Raw genomic sequence first — 14,658 nt, forward strand, 5'->3', positions numbered from 1 at the left:
GATGTCATTAACTCGCGTTTGTTCCCTCACCCAATCTGCTCTTTTCTTATCCCTTAACGCTACACCCATCATTCTTCTTTCCATAGCTCGTAGCGTCGTCCTCAATTCGAGCAGAACCCTTTTCGTAAGCCTCCAGGTTTCTGCCCCGTACGTGAGTACTGATAAGACACAGCTGTTATACACTTTTCTCTTGAGGGGTAATGGCAACCTGCTGTTCATGATCTGAGAATACCTGCCAAACGCAGCCCAGCCCATTCTTATTCTTCTGATTATTTCGGTCTGATTATCCGGATCCGCGGTCACTACCTGCCTTAAGTAGATGTATTCCCTTACCGCTTCCAGTGCCTCGCTACCTATTGTAAACTGCTGTTCTCTACCGAGACTGTTAAACATTACTTTAGTTTTCTGCAGATTAATTTTTAGACCCACTCTTCTGCTTTGCCTCTCCAGGTCAGTGAGCATGCATTGCAGTTGGTCCCCTAAGTTACTAAGCAAGGCAATATCATCAGCGAATCGCAAGTTACTAAGGTATTCTCCATTAACGTTTATCCCCAATTCTTCCCAATCCAGGTCTCTGAATACCTCCTGTAAACACGCTGTGAATAGCATTGAAGAGATCGTATCTCCCTGCCTGACGCCTTTCTTTATTGGGATTTTGTTGCTTTCTTTATGGAGGACTACGGTGGCTGTGGAGCCGCTATAGATATCTTCAGTATTTTTACATACGGCTCGTCTACACCCCGATTCCGTAATGCCTCCATGACTGCTGAGGTTTCGACAGAATCAAACGCTTTTTTCATAATCAATGAAAGCTATATATAAGGGTTGGTTATATTCCGCACATTTCTCTATCACCTGATTGATAGTGTGAATATGGTCTATTGTTGTGTAGCCTTTACGGAATCCTGCCTGGTCCTTTGCTTGACAAAAGTCTAAGGTGTTCCTGATTCTATTTGCGATTACCTTTGTAAATAGTTTTAGGCAACTGACAGTAAGCTGATCGGCCTATAATTTTTCAAGTCTTTGGCGTCCCCTTTAGTAAAGTTTCGTTCTTTCTCTGTTGTCCTTGCTTCTCCGTTGGAACTTGAAGCTTCTCGGACGATGATCGGCAGTTGTTGATCAAATGCAGACAGGAAGCGATGGAGATCAGATGTACAAGAAATATTTATAGTTAAACCTTTCTATAAACATCGCAGGTAAAACAAATACATTACAAACTTGAACAATTGAGAAACAAAGTCTCACTCTTCGGCTGTCTCAATGACTGTTAGAGCCCAGACTCGTTTTAACGTACCTAGTGCGGAGCCTCACTGATCTATCAGCAATCCTGATTTCAGCCAAGTCTGAGGGACAGTATGTCGTCCCGATTTTTATAGCCCAAATATACAAAAAAAACAAGGTGGTAGGGCCGTTGGCCCGTCCCACAATTTGAGTTGCCAATCAGAGTCAACCGTTTGTTAAACCACAACCCAAGGGGATGGGCTTACTCTTAAAAATAAACATATAGGAAAAGAAAGCTCTTTTCCTTCTTGCCTAAAACTCCGTTGCCCTCTCATTTCTACGTAGTTAGTGGCGGGCTCAGCAAAACACGCCAGGCCCGAACAAGTTATCGCTAGGCCGCCTGAAACCCCAAGGGCGTCTCTAGGCCGCAAATGTCTCGGATGCAGGGGCATCGACACCACGTAGTGCAGCTGCACTCAAGGTTTGTCCGCGTGGGAGACTGCTGACCGTCCTTGTCTTTCAAACTTATTGTCTACAAGACAAAGTTCTCCGAGTGCGTGTTTACAAGACGCCGCCGTCCGAATGCACTCCTCACGTGCGCACCGCATCTCTACAGCGTACACTGTAAGCTGGCCTTAGACACCATGCAGGCAATCGCACCCAACATCCAAGGCTGCCGATTGCCTTCCGGACGCGTAGAAGAATAGCTCCCTGCTCCGTATATGCGGCACGTGGTCAAGGTTGCTAAGCCCTTCTTAACGTCGGCGGCGCGTACAGCGGCCGACGTTAGTCAGGTACTCGGGAGCCAGAACCACAATACCGCGTACAGCGGCCCCTTCAAGGCTGGTCTGTGTGGACTCGTGTGACCGTCGGTGGACTGCCAACACCGTGCGCACAATGCCGACTTCCCGGAATCAGCACTCGCCCTCGTCACCCAACACCGCGCGGTCCCTGTGACCCCTCATAACACAGAAACGGTTGCCCCGCTGACATGGGGGGGGGGGGGAGAAGTGAACCCCCTCTCTATACACAAAGCACGTGGGCGATTCGCGACACTTAAGAACACGAACAATCAGAGCGACCTTACGCCTTTCTTATGGATTAGGATTATGTTAGCGTTCTTCCAAGATTCCCACACGCTCGAGGTCATGAGGCATTGCGTATACAGGGTTGCCAGTTTCTCTAGAACAATCTGCCCACCATCCTTCAACAAATCTGCTGTTACCTGATCCTGCCTAGCTGCCTTCCCCCTTTGCATAGCTCCAAAGGCTTTCTTGGCTTCTTCCGGCGTTACCTGTGGCATTTCGAATTCTTCTAGACTTATTCTCTCTTCCATTATCGTCGTGGGTGCAACTGGTACTGTATAAATCTCTATAGAACTCCTCAGCCGCTTGAACTATCTCATCCATATTAGTCCATATTATCTCATCCATATTATCTCATGCCGGCTTTGTCTCTTAACGCATACATCTGATTCTTGCCAATTCCTAGTTTCTTCACTGCTTTTAGGCTTCCTCCGTTCCTGAGAGCATGTTCAATTCTATCCATATTATACTTCCTTATGTCAGCTGTCTTACGCTTGTTGATTGACTTGGAAAGTTCTGCCAGTTCTATTCTAGCTGTAGGGTTAGAGGCTTTCATACATTGGCGTTTCTTTATCAAATCTTTCGTCTCCTGCGATAGCTTACTGGTGTCCTGTCTAACGGAGTTACCACCGACTTCTATTGCACACTCCTTAATGATGCCCACAAGATTGTCGTTCATTGCTTCAACACTAGGGTCCTCTTCCTGAGTTAAAATAGATGTTGTCTTCTTCGCGCGCACACGTGTGACGAAGTGCAACGTATATCCTCATTCTTGTAGGCCCCCCGCCAAGCGCAAGTGCATATTGAAATAATTTAATTTCTCAAAGTAAAATACTGTCACGTAGCAGTGACGGTGAACAAGGCAGAAAAACTGTGATTAACGAAACTAGCGTTTTATTGGGCGAACTTGTGCCCTCAAAGGCGTGCTACACTCAAAGAACAACGATAGCGGCGAACACACTCGGCGATCGTCGAAAATCTGATCAGCGGGTAAAGCGCGTCGGCTTTCATACATGAGTCGTCGCATGTTCCAGAGAAATTGCTGGTACCCGCGTGTCTTCTACAGAGTTCTACACTGTTCGCGTCGCGCATACATGCAATCAAATGACACAAGGTTCGGTGACAGACAGCGGATGTAACCATCGATAACATTCCAGAAACTTCCGATACATGCAGGCCGTCCTGCACTGTGTGATAACATTTGTTAAGCGGTGAAACGTGGTCGCCCGACAAAGATAAACAAGTACACGTGTTAAACCGCCCTCTTAAAAAGCATCGTCCCGATGCTACAAACAGAAGAGTGAAACACAAAAGGACACTTATTAAACAAAGTAACAAAACAAAGAAACAAAGTCTAAGGTGACACCGTTCCAAAAACGTGCGAAGTTCAGTTATGCGAAGTCCCCAGAGTTCATTAGCGCTGGAACAGCTTAAGTCGCACAACATGAACTACTTCAGGTCGTGAGCGGTGCCGCTGTGATAGCGAAATGCCATCTTGCACGATATCATAGTCGAGTGCGCCAATACGTAGGATGACCTTGTAGGGTCCGAAATAGCGACGTAATAGTTTCTCACTGAGTCCTCGTCGGTGTATCAGGGTACAAACCCACGCACGGTCGCCGGGCTGGTATTCGACGAAGCGTCGTCGGAGGTTGTAGTGTCGGCGGTCGCTACGCTGCCGGTTCTTGATCCGTAGGCGGGCGAGCTGTCGCGATTCTTCGGCGCGCTGGAGATAGCTAGCGACGTCAAGATTCTCTTCGTCAGTGACGTGCGGCAGCATGGCGTCGAGCGTCGTCGTCGGGTTTCTTCCGTAAACCAGCTAAAACGGCGTGATCTGTGTTGTTGCTTGCACTGCCGTGTTGTAAGCAAAGGTTACGCACAGCAGAATGGCATCCCAGGTCTTGTGCTCGAAGTTGACGTACATTGCTAGCATGTCGGCGCGGGTCTTATTCAAGCGCTCCCTGAGACCATTCGTCTGCGGCTGGTAGGCAGTTGTCCTCCTGTGGCTTACCTGGCTGTATTGCAGAATGGCTTGGGTGAGCTCTGCTGCAAAGGCCGTTCCTCTGTCGGTGATGAGGACTTCTGGCGCACCATGTCGCAGCAGGACGTTCTCGACGAAAAATTTCGCCAGAGAGAGAAACAACTTTATTTGCCAGTGTAGGGTAGGAAGTTAGGGTAGGCAGGGCTAGTGTGGCTCCCAGGTGGGGGCGACGTCTTGGGCCCACGAGACGAGTGCGACTTGCGTTTTCTTGTCTGCTCTTGTCAGCAGCTGGTTCCAACCCTCCTCGGAGGGAGCTGGCAGTAATGATTGTGGGGGAGGGTTACCCTCGCATCCCCAGAGAATGTGTGCCCGAGTGGCGAACACTCCATTGTCGCACTTAGTACAGACGGGATCGTAATCCCCTCCAGTGATTAGATAAAGCCTATAATGACTGAGGATTGAATCCGTCTGCAGTCTGCGAAGCATGGTGGCTTGCGCTCGTTCGAGGTCGGGGTGGGGAGGCGGGTACACGCGTCTCGTCTCCTTGTAGAAGTTGGTAATGTCAGCATAGGATTTGGGGGCCTCTGCGAGCGCATCCGGGTTCGAGGGGCCGGCCTCCCGGTTAGTTAGGCCTCGGGCTAAACGGTCGACCCCTTCGTTCCCAGAGTTCCCCGCGTGAGCAGGTACCCACACTAAGCTTACAGTTCTGTCGAGAGCGCAGCCGCGGAGGATGTGTGCGGCGGGACACAGAGTGAGTTTTTTGAGAAATTTTGGATGGGTTGTTTAGAGTCACTGAGAACCGTGCTTGTGCGGGGATCCGCGATGGCTATAGCGAGATCGCGACCTCTTCGGCAGCGGTGGAGGAGTGTGTGCGCACTGTAGCAGCACTGCTGAGAGTGGTGGTTGGCGTCGCTACGCAGGGTACGTACGTGTTAGAGTCGCATTTCACCGCGTCCACGTACATGGCATGTTCATCGGCGGAGTAGGTGACGTCTAAGGCTTGTGCCTTCAGTTGGCGGCGCCTATCGTGGCGGCCGGGTAGCATATTCTTGGCCATGGGTTTGATGACCAGCCGACTGCAGACTCCAGTCGGGAGGGGAGCAGTGGGGTGGATGTCACCTGTAGGGTTGATGTTAAGACGATTAAGAATGTAACGACCGTGTTCGGTGTGAGAAAGACGGTGTGTCTGTGCAGTCTTGTGTGCTTCTATCAGTTCTGTGAGGGTGTTGTATACTCCGAGCTGGAGCAGACGCTGTGTGCTGGCGGACTGGGGCAGTCCCATTGCCGCCTTGTACGCCGAGCGGATGATGCCATTTACCGCCTCTTCGTCTTTGCGGCGGAGGTAGTAATAAGGGTATGTGTAGACAATCCTCCTTGTCAGCGTGAGTGTGGAGTCTGTTCAGAACTACGTGCTCCATAACCTTCCCCAGGCAAGACGTGAGCGAGATGGGGCGGAGGTTGCCCAGATCGAGTCGTTTGCCTGGTTTGGGTATGAAGATTACCTTGGCATGCTTCCAGGGTCTGGAAGGCGACCTTCATGCCAGTGGTGGTTGAAAAGGTCCGCAAGTGCTGCGACCAACTGGTCGTCGAGGTTGCGGAGCATTTTGTTGGTAATATGGTCATCGCCGGCGGCCGCGGTAGTCTTGATGCGGTTGAGAGCGGCGCGGACTTCCGACGCCATGATGTCTCTGTCCATGTTGGGTTCTGGGAGCTTTTGTAATTTAAAGGGGTGGGAATGTCGGTGGAGGTGTTTATGTCTGTCTTTCGAGGTAACGAGGAGTTCCTGGTTCATGCCTGGAAACGCGTGTATGACGCGGTTGAGATTCTTGTGTGATGCAGACTTGGTGTGGGTCGGATCAAGCAAGTGCTTGAGCAGAAACCATGTGTTCTTGCATCCCAACTGCCCGTCGAGTCGGTCGCAAGTCTGATGCCATTGTTCCTGACTAAGTTTGGTGCAGTAGGCTTCGATCTCGTTCGAGGCGAGCGAGGCGAAGCTTGAGAGGGCGGTTGTGTTTGCGTCGGAGCCAGCGAGCGTGGAGGCTGCGCTGGGCCTCCCACATATGCATGAGTTTAGCATCTGGGGTGGGGCCACCCTCCTCCTGGGTGACTGTGGAGGTGGCGTTGGCTGCGTCGCGGAGCAGAGTATCTGCCCATGTGTCGAGGTCGTCTATGGGGCTTTGCGGACACTGAGCTCGTACGTACCGGAAAGCGTCCCAATTGGTGTGTTTGAATTGGCGGCGGGGGCCCTTGCTGTGTGTGGCTGTGAAGGTAGTGCTGAGAACATAGTGATCGCTACCTATGTTCATACCAAGATTGTCCCAGCGCGCATCTGAGATGTTGCGGGCGAAAGTGAGGTCGGGGCAGCTGTCTTTCATGATGCTGTTACCGAAACGGGTGGGCCGTTCGGGGTCGAGGAGGAGCGTCAGAGCCAATGTCTGGGCAGTGTCCCAAACCTTGGCTCCTTTACGACCACAGGCTTTGCTGGGGTAGCCCCACTCGGCGTGTGGTGCTTTAAAGTCACCCACCTGAAGTAGCATCTCGTTCCGCGCGGTCGCACACGCCTTGCGGAGGAGAGTGGCTACATTAGTGTTCTTGTCACTTGGGGAGCTGTACACGTTTAGGATGTTGAGTGGGGATTCGGTTCGGCTGTTTGGAAGGACCTGCACGAAAGTGTGTGGGACTTCAGCGTAGTCAAGATCGAGTTGATTGGCAGTGAGGTTGCGATGTACAAGGATGGCGGTGCTCGGGCGGAGATCCGGCGCCACCAGTTGGTTGTAAGCAGTATAGCTGGCGAGTTTGGTGTCGGTGTATGTTTCCTGGAGCGCTATAATGTGGGGTGTAAATGGCTGTGCCTGCAGGGTATACTCCAAGGCTCTCCGCTTTGCCTTGAAGCCCCTGCAGTTCCACTGCCATACTGTGATGGGTGCGATAGCCATCGCATTTCCTGTAGGGTTCGGGACGCTGCGAAAACGCTACGTCGGTTTTGATAATACCGCCAGCAGACGCGCGCGCGGCTGCACTCTCGGTCGAGGGGGGCGTGCCAGGCGACTGAGGGGGCTTTGGTGTAGTGAGGGCGTCAGTTTGCGGAGAGCCCGTGAGGCGGTCGAGGCGTGCGGTTAGGGTGTGAATATTGGCTGCCATTTTGGTGCAGCCTTCAATGAGCTGGTCGATAGTGGGGGTCAGCCGTTTCAGGACGTCCTCTATTTTAGATAAGCGGGCGTCAAAGGTTTCGAACTTTGCATCAAGGTCGGAGGTAGAGGAGGGGGGAGGTGCCTTGCGCTTATTGCACTTGGGCTGGTCGGTGTCCATGTTGGGGTCATTGGCGGGGTCGGAGGTGGGAGCGCGATCCACCTGCTGCGGCCGCGGTTGTGGGTGCGCCTGTGCAGACTCAAGGCTATGAATTTTAGCATTTGCCGTGCTAACTGTAGCTGTAGTTGTTTAACCATTTCTGCCAGTTCCCTTACCTGGGGATTGGGCACTTGGCTTGTGGCTGGTGGAGTGGTCTACCACGCGACCTGTTTGGTGGACTTGGTATCTGGCCCGTCCTGGGAAGTTGCCTGGGAGTCCCGAGAGCGCGATGGGGAGCGGCTAGGGCTCTTGTGACTGGAGCTCCTGCTTCGCAGTAGTGGAAAAGCGTCATCTCCTGGGGGTCGTTGGCGGCCGTGGCTCCGAGAGCGAGACTGATGCCCACGTGACAAGGTGTCGGGGTCAGTTTCAGTGTCCGTGGAGGATTTGGAAGATTTAGGTCCGTTGGCACGAAATGTAGTCCGTAGGCACGAAACGGTATTTACAGCTTCTACTGCCAGTGGGATGTGGGCCTTTGCATACGATGCACGTAGCTTGACAAGTGGGTGGTTGGCCGACTGGTTGAGGTTCGTGGGCCACACCGCAGCGGCGGCAAGTAGGTTGGCGCGGTTGTGTGACCTAGCTTGCGACAGTTGAAACAAGCCTCCGGGCGCCCCTTGTAAGGGAAGACTTTGAAAGTGAAGCCCAAATACCGCATGTATCGGGGCAGCTTGGTGTTGGCGAACGTGACGACAAAGTGTAGTGTCTGGCCCATACGCCGCGCAGCAATGATAGGGATGTCGGGATTGCGAGCCCGAAGCTCGGCGAAGGTTTCGGCGTCACTTTCATAGCTGTAAGCGCGGTACGAAATCCCCCGCACGGAGTTGTCTGGGGCTGGGGCTTAGGAGGCGACCGGGACTTCTATGGTGTCGATGGGGATGGCGCGGACTTTGGCGTAAGACACTGCACGAGCACTGTCAGGCGTGCTCACTGTCACTGTATTGTTGGGTGGATTCTAACCTGGTCGGCAGTAACTGCCAGGCGTTGGTCGACGTTGGCGGCTGCGTAAATGGCAACAGCCAATCGGGCGGGGCCGACGGTGTGGAGGTTGAGTGTGTCCTGCGGGCGAAGGACTATCTTGAGGTCGTCCGAGGGCAGGTGGGGAAGGGGGCGCTTCCTGGTGGGCGGTGGAGGGCGGCCGCGTTGCCGTGCATTCGCGGCAGGCAGCGTCGTGGCCGGCGTCTGGGCTCCGGCAGGTTGTTGTTCAGGCGGAGATGGGCGTCGGTAGCGGCGTTGCATCTCGAACGCCGTCCATGTGCCGTCGGATAACTCCTCGGCGGTGATATCGGAGCCTTCTACGGTGTAAGGCATCTTGGATGCGGCGTTGGGCGCGGCAGGGTGCGGCGTCGCCACTTTAGTGTTCGCGTAGACCGGGATGTGGTCTGATTGATTTAGATTGGAGTGACACGGTGATACGCACACATTGCTCAAGCTCCCATGCTTTATTCCAGGTTGCCAACCGAGTACTCCCATTTGGCTAAATGCTGTTAATAGACACTACATTACCCTCCTTGGGGAAAATGAAATGAATGCGGACACAATGTGATTAGGGGAACCATAAACGGAAAACAGTTCACTGTTGAAAAGTCGTGAATGTCTCCTACGAACAAACAGTCACAATGTCAGGTTGCGAAATCAGAAAGATGGCGTGGAGGCTTTCTGTTTCTCTTTGGGTAGCGCTCTCTTGGAGAACTCTGGTGCAATGCAGGTGGTGCAGGATCCGGCACTGAGGTGGGTAGAGGATATATGATGTCATCACAGTCAAATGATGTTCTGGCTGGTGCTTGTTTAAGGCCAGAGGCATCTTTGAAAAAACTTGAGTTGCGTGTTATTACTCTATTTCCTCTTGATGCCTTGATTTGTGATCCATGAATGCTGACAATGGTATAAGGGTCTGGATCATAGTATGAAGTGAACTTGTCATGTCTGTCTTGCTTGCACAAAACTCGCTGACCGACACAGAAGCGGTGTGGTTGAGCATGCCTTCGTGCATCAGCATGTTGTTTGTTGTATGCCCTTTTCTCGAGCACAGTTGTTTTGAACTTTGTTATGTCTTCCGTTTCTGAAGCAGCTTCAACATAGCAAGGCAGAAGATTTCTCATCGGTCTACCAAACAGCAGTTCATACGGTGATCTTCCTGTAGTTGTCTTGAAGACCTGTATGACATCAGGAAAGTGTCGAGCTCTACTTTCCAATCTATGTTCTCAAGCTGACTAGTGTGAACATGCTTTTTCAATGTTCTCATGAACCGCTCAGCTTCGCCATTAGCTTGAGGCCACAAAGGTGTGATCCGATGATGCCGAAATCCTAATTCTTTTGCGAATGCAGCAAACTCTTTGCCTTGAAATGGTGGCCCATTGTCACTTTTTACCTGTGCAGGGATTCCAAACTGGCAAAACACTTGTCGTAAGGAGGGAAGCACATGGTTCGCACTTGTGGAGTGTATGACTTGTACCACTGGGTATCGTGAGAAGTCATCTAACACCACCATAGCGTACTTTCCATCTGGGAAGCGACCACAAAAGTCGACTCATACTTCTTCCCAGGGACCACTGGGTAGTTCCGTCATGGCAAGTGGTTCTTGCTTTGCTTGGGGAACAGCTGCTTGACATGGTAGGCAGCTTTTAATCAAAGTGTGCACGAGTTTATCCATGCCTGGGAACCACACTTTTTCTCTTAACATTTGTTTTGTTTTCACAATCCCTTGATGGCCCTTGTGAGCAAGCAGCACTGCTTGTTTCTGCAGAGTAGCGGGAAGAACTAGGCGTGTTCCTCGAAGGGCGATGCCCTCGGGCGTTGTTGTTAGTTTTGTTTTTATGGATGCAAATGGCTTCAGTTCAGCTGAGACCCAGCTGGCGAGTGTGGGGTGCTGGATAGCACTGATAAGTGACTGTAGCTGCTGGTCTGCTTTCGTTGCATCAGCGACTTCTTGAACCGAGAAGGCCTTTGGGATGTTGTGGCGCTGGATAAAGTTGACATACTCATTAGGTACTTTGTCGATGCGGGCACACATTTTCGTTTCAGGAATTGGATGCCTGGAAAGGTAATCGGAAGGGTTACTACTTCCTGCAGTGTGTTGTACAACAAACTTGTACTGTTGAATGCGTAGAGCAAGGCGCTCAATGCGGGCAGATGGTGATGATCTTGGGTTTCCCAGTATGCTCACTAAAGGCTTGTGATCAGTCAGCAAAAGGAAGTTGACTCCACAAAGGTGAAGACGGAAGTGCTCCATGGCCCATACAGCTGCGAGCATCTCACGTTCGATTTGGGAGTAGCGACTTTCAACTGGTGTAAGCGCTCTACTTGCATAAGCTATCACTGCAATGTTTTCACTGTCCCGCTGTGTAAGGATAGCACCCAGTCCATGTGGACTTGCATCTACCACCAATTCTGTCGGTTTGGATGGGTCAAAGTAAGCAAGGGTGGAGGCATCGGACATGGCTTGCTTTAGGCTCTCAAGAGCATTTTGCTGTCGTTTTGTCCACTCCCAGACAACATTCTTCAGTGTCAGTTCACGTAAAGGCTGTGTGAGGTCAGCAAGATTTTTCAGAAATCTGCCTGAATAGTTTATCATTCCTAGCAGGCTCTTCACTTCTTGTGGTGATTCCGGTGTTTTAATCTGTAGGAAGGCTGCTATCTTCTTAGGATCAGGACGAACGCCATCAGCTGAAAAATGAAGTCCAAAGAAGTTCAGTTCACGTTGATGAAAGTGACACTTCTTTTCATTCAGTGTCAATCCAGCTTCTTGGAGTCGCTGCAGAACGGCTTCCAAGGACAAGTCGTGCTCCTGTTTGGTTTGCCCAAAAACAAGAATATCATCACTAACATTCAGAACATTGGGGATGCCATTGAGCACTTGGCGTATGGTGTTCTGAAAAATTTCAGCTGCACTGCTGATGCCGAAGTTCAGTCGTTTGTAGCGAAACAAGCCAACATGTGTTGAGAACGTGGCGAGTTGCCTTGAGGAAGGGTCAAGTTCCAACTGATGATATCCATTCTTTTAAGTCAAGATTGGAGAACATTGTTGCTCCATTTAAGGCAACAATGATGTCATCCACTGTTGGGCACAAATGTCGTTCCCGTTGAATGGCAGTGTTCACAACACGCATGTCAATGCAGATTCGAATTTCATCAGGCTGATGCGGTTTAGGCACAATAACCACAGGGGACACCCACGGTGTAGGTCCTATGGCTGGCTCAATGATGTCTTCTGACAGGAGGCGTTCAAGTTCTTTCTCTGTGGCGTCACGTAAGGCAAACGGAATACGCCTGTGTGGTTGTGCAACCGGTGGGACAGTGTCGTCCACAAAAAGATGAATGTGGTGGTTTTTGAGTTTTCCAACTCCACTAAACAACTTGGGGAATGCTTCCACGATTGACTTGTCACCTTGATGCTCATTAACTTGGTATGTGATCTGGACAAGCCCCAGGTTGGATGCTGCTGTGAAGCTTAAGAGTGGTGCACAGTTTCCTCGAATGACAAAGATGTCTTCTTCAATGCAGTTATCTTTGTATCTCATTGTGACGGAGACTTTGCCTAGAAGTTCAAGCGGAGATGTTGCTTTGTATGGGAACACTCTGACGGATGTTTCCTGAAGTTTCACCTTTAGCCGATAGCTCTCAAAGTCATTTTCGCCAACAATTGACACTGTTGCACCTGTGTCGATTATGAAAGTGACCGGCACATTGTTGACAGTGACACTAACTTTTGGAGATGGGCCTGTCTGAGGTGAGGTCATGGCAACGAAAACATACTCGTCACTGCTTGAACTGGTGTCACAGGTGGCAGCACATTCTTTGGCACTAGAACTCTTCTTACTGCAGACTGTCTGATTCATGTTTGGACCATTGTCACAGTCCACTGCTTGTACCATTTGTCTCGTTGAACGACAGAATCGTGCAAAGTGACCAACCTTGTTACATGCCCTGCATGTCTTGCCCCATGCAGCACAACTTGATCGTCCGCCTTGGTGAGGCCACTTGCAACCGCAGTTGCGACAATCTGCTGATGAGACACGAGGTCGTTGCGGTGCATAGGTTTGTCGTGGCATCTGTCGGCTGTTTCTTTGGTGTTGGCCATGGTGCTGTCCTTCCTTGCGCACTGCGAGCACTGCCGCATTGTTATCGGCGTTCTTTTCGATTTCGGATACGTCCCGTTCGACATCCTCGAGCATTCTTCCTTGTTTAAGCAAGTCTGGTAAAGTGAGGGAATGAAGCATTGCGTATTTGCGAAGGCGAGACGACGTTGTGGCGAGGATTATTTGGTTCTGGACTTCAGCGTCGACGTTCTCGAAGTTACAGTGGCGAGAGAGCTGCCGGAGGCGCGCGTAGAAGGCGTCCAGTGGCTCACCAACGTTTTGCTGGGCTTGGCGAAATTTGTAGATCGCAAATGTCGAGTTCACTCGCGGGGCGAAGTATGCACTCAGTTTCGCTCGTGCGGCATCGTATTCTGTCGTCGATGGGCTCTGCGTGGTCTGGGTCGTGCTTGTAGCTGTTGTAGCTTGTGTAGGGCAGTCGGGGAGGGAGCGAAATATGTCGTAGACTTCCTCGCCGACGTAGTGGAGGAGGAGCGCTTTCTTGCGTGCATCTGCCGTGATATCACACGCTAAAAGAAAGTTCTCGAACCTTTCTATCCACTTGGCCCATTCGTGACCAGTATTGTTGGCGTCTGTGGCGCGAAGGTCGAAACTTGGGAAGGGAGGGAGCGCGTATGCCATGGCTGCGATTGTCGGTTGCCGCTTGCTGCTGAGGGATGATACGACGGAATGACTTGGTTTGGCACTCACATGGGACCAAATAACACTTCTGACACCATTTTAGTGTTCGCGTAGACCGGGATGTGGTCTGATTGATTTAGATTGGAGTGACACGGTGATACGCACACATTGCTCAAGCTCCCATGCTTTATTCCAGGTTGCCAACCGAGTACTCCCATTTGGCTAAATGCTGTTAATAGACAATACAGCCACCGCAGCTGCGCGCGAACGCGTCGAGGTCGTGGCAGCTCTTAGGCTTAGCTGCCGCAGCAGCTGCCTTTTGGTAGAGCTTTAGTTTCAGCGAAGCGGGTGAGATAGTCTGTCGCCACGACGATCCACTTATTTCCAGATGTTGACATCCGAAACGGTCCCAACAAATCCATCCCGATCTGCTGAATAGGTCGGCAAGGAGGTTCGGTCGGTTGTAGTAATCCTGCTGGCCTTGTCGGTGGTGTGTGGCGTCGCTGACAGTCTCGGCATGTCTTGACGTAACGGGCGACGTCGGCGGTCAGACGCGGCCAGTAATACCTTTCCTGTATCCGTGACCGCGTCCGGGAGAATCCGAGGTGCCCAGCGGCTGGATCGTCATGTAGGGCGTGCAGTACTTCTGGACGCAGCGCTGACGGAACAACAAGAAGGTAGTTGGCGCGGACTGGTGAGAAGTTCTTCACGAGCAGGTTGTTTTGTAGCGTGAACGAAGACAATCCGCGCTTAAATACCCTAGAGACAACGTCGGTGTTCCCTTCCAAATACTCGACGAAGCCTTTTAGCTCCGGGTCTGCTCGTTGCTGTTTAGTGAAGTCTTCCACGCTTATTATTCAAAAGAAGGCGTCGTCGTCCTCGTCGTCTTGCGGCGGGGGATCGATGGCCCGGGGCGCGTGATAGGCAGTCGGCGTCAGAGTGTTTTCGTCCGGACTTGTAGATTACCGTGACGTCATATTCTTGCAGTCTCGGGCTCCACCGCGCCAGCCGTCCTGAATGGTCCTTTAAGTTAGCTAGCCAACACAACGTGTGATGGTCGCTGACTATTTTGAATGGCCTGCCACATAGGTAAGGGCGTAATTTTGCAGTAGCCCAAATGATGGCGAGACATTCCTTTGCAGTCGTAGAATAATTGCCTTCCGCTTTTGACAGCTACCGGCTAGCATATCACCCGTTTAAGTCCGTCTTTCCTCTGGACTAGGACGGCACCGAGGCCTAGGCTACTGGCGTCAGTGGGGATTTCGGTATCGGCGTTCTCGTCGAAGTGTGCAAGTACCGGCGGCGACTG

General features: G+C 51.5%; 1 pseudogene; it reads right to left on the reverse strand.

The window, feature by feature from the left end:
• Nucleotides 1–11,642: 11,642 nt before the first annotated feature.
• LOC126518189 (uncharacterized) lies at nt 11,643–13,581 on the reverse strand (annotated as a pseudogene).
• Nucleotides 13,582–14,658: the final 1,077 nt, after the last annotated feature.

The sequence above is a fragment of the Dermacentor andersoni genome, chromosome 11 (genome assembly GCF_023375885.2).
Source record: "Dermacentor andersoni chromosome 11, qqDerAnde1_hic_scaffold, whole genome shotgun sequence".
Taxonomy (NCBI): domain Eukaryota; kingdom Metazoa; phylum Arthropoda; class Arachnida; order Ixodida; family Ixodidae; genus Dermacentor; species Dermacentor andersoni.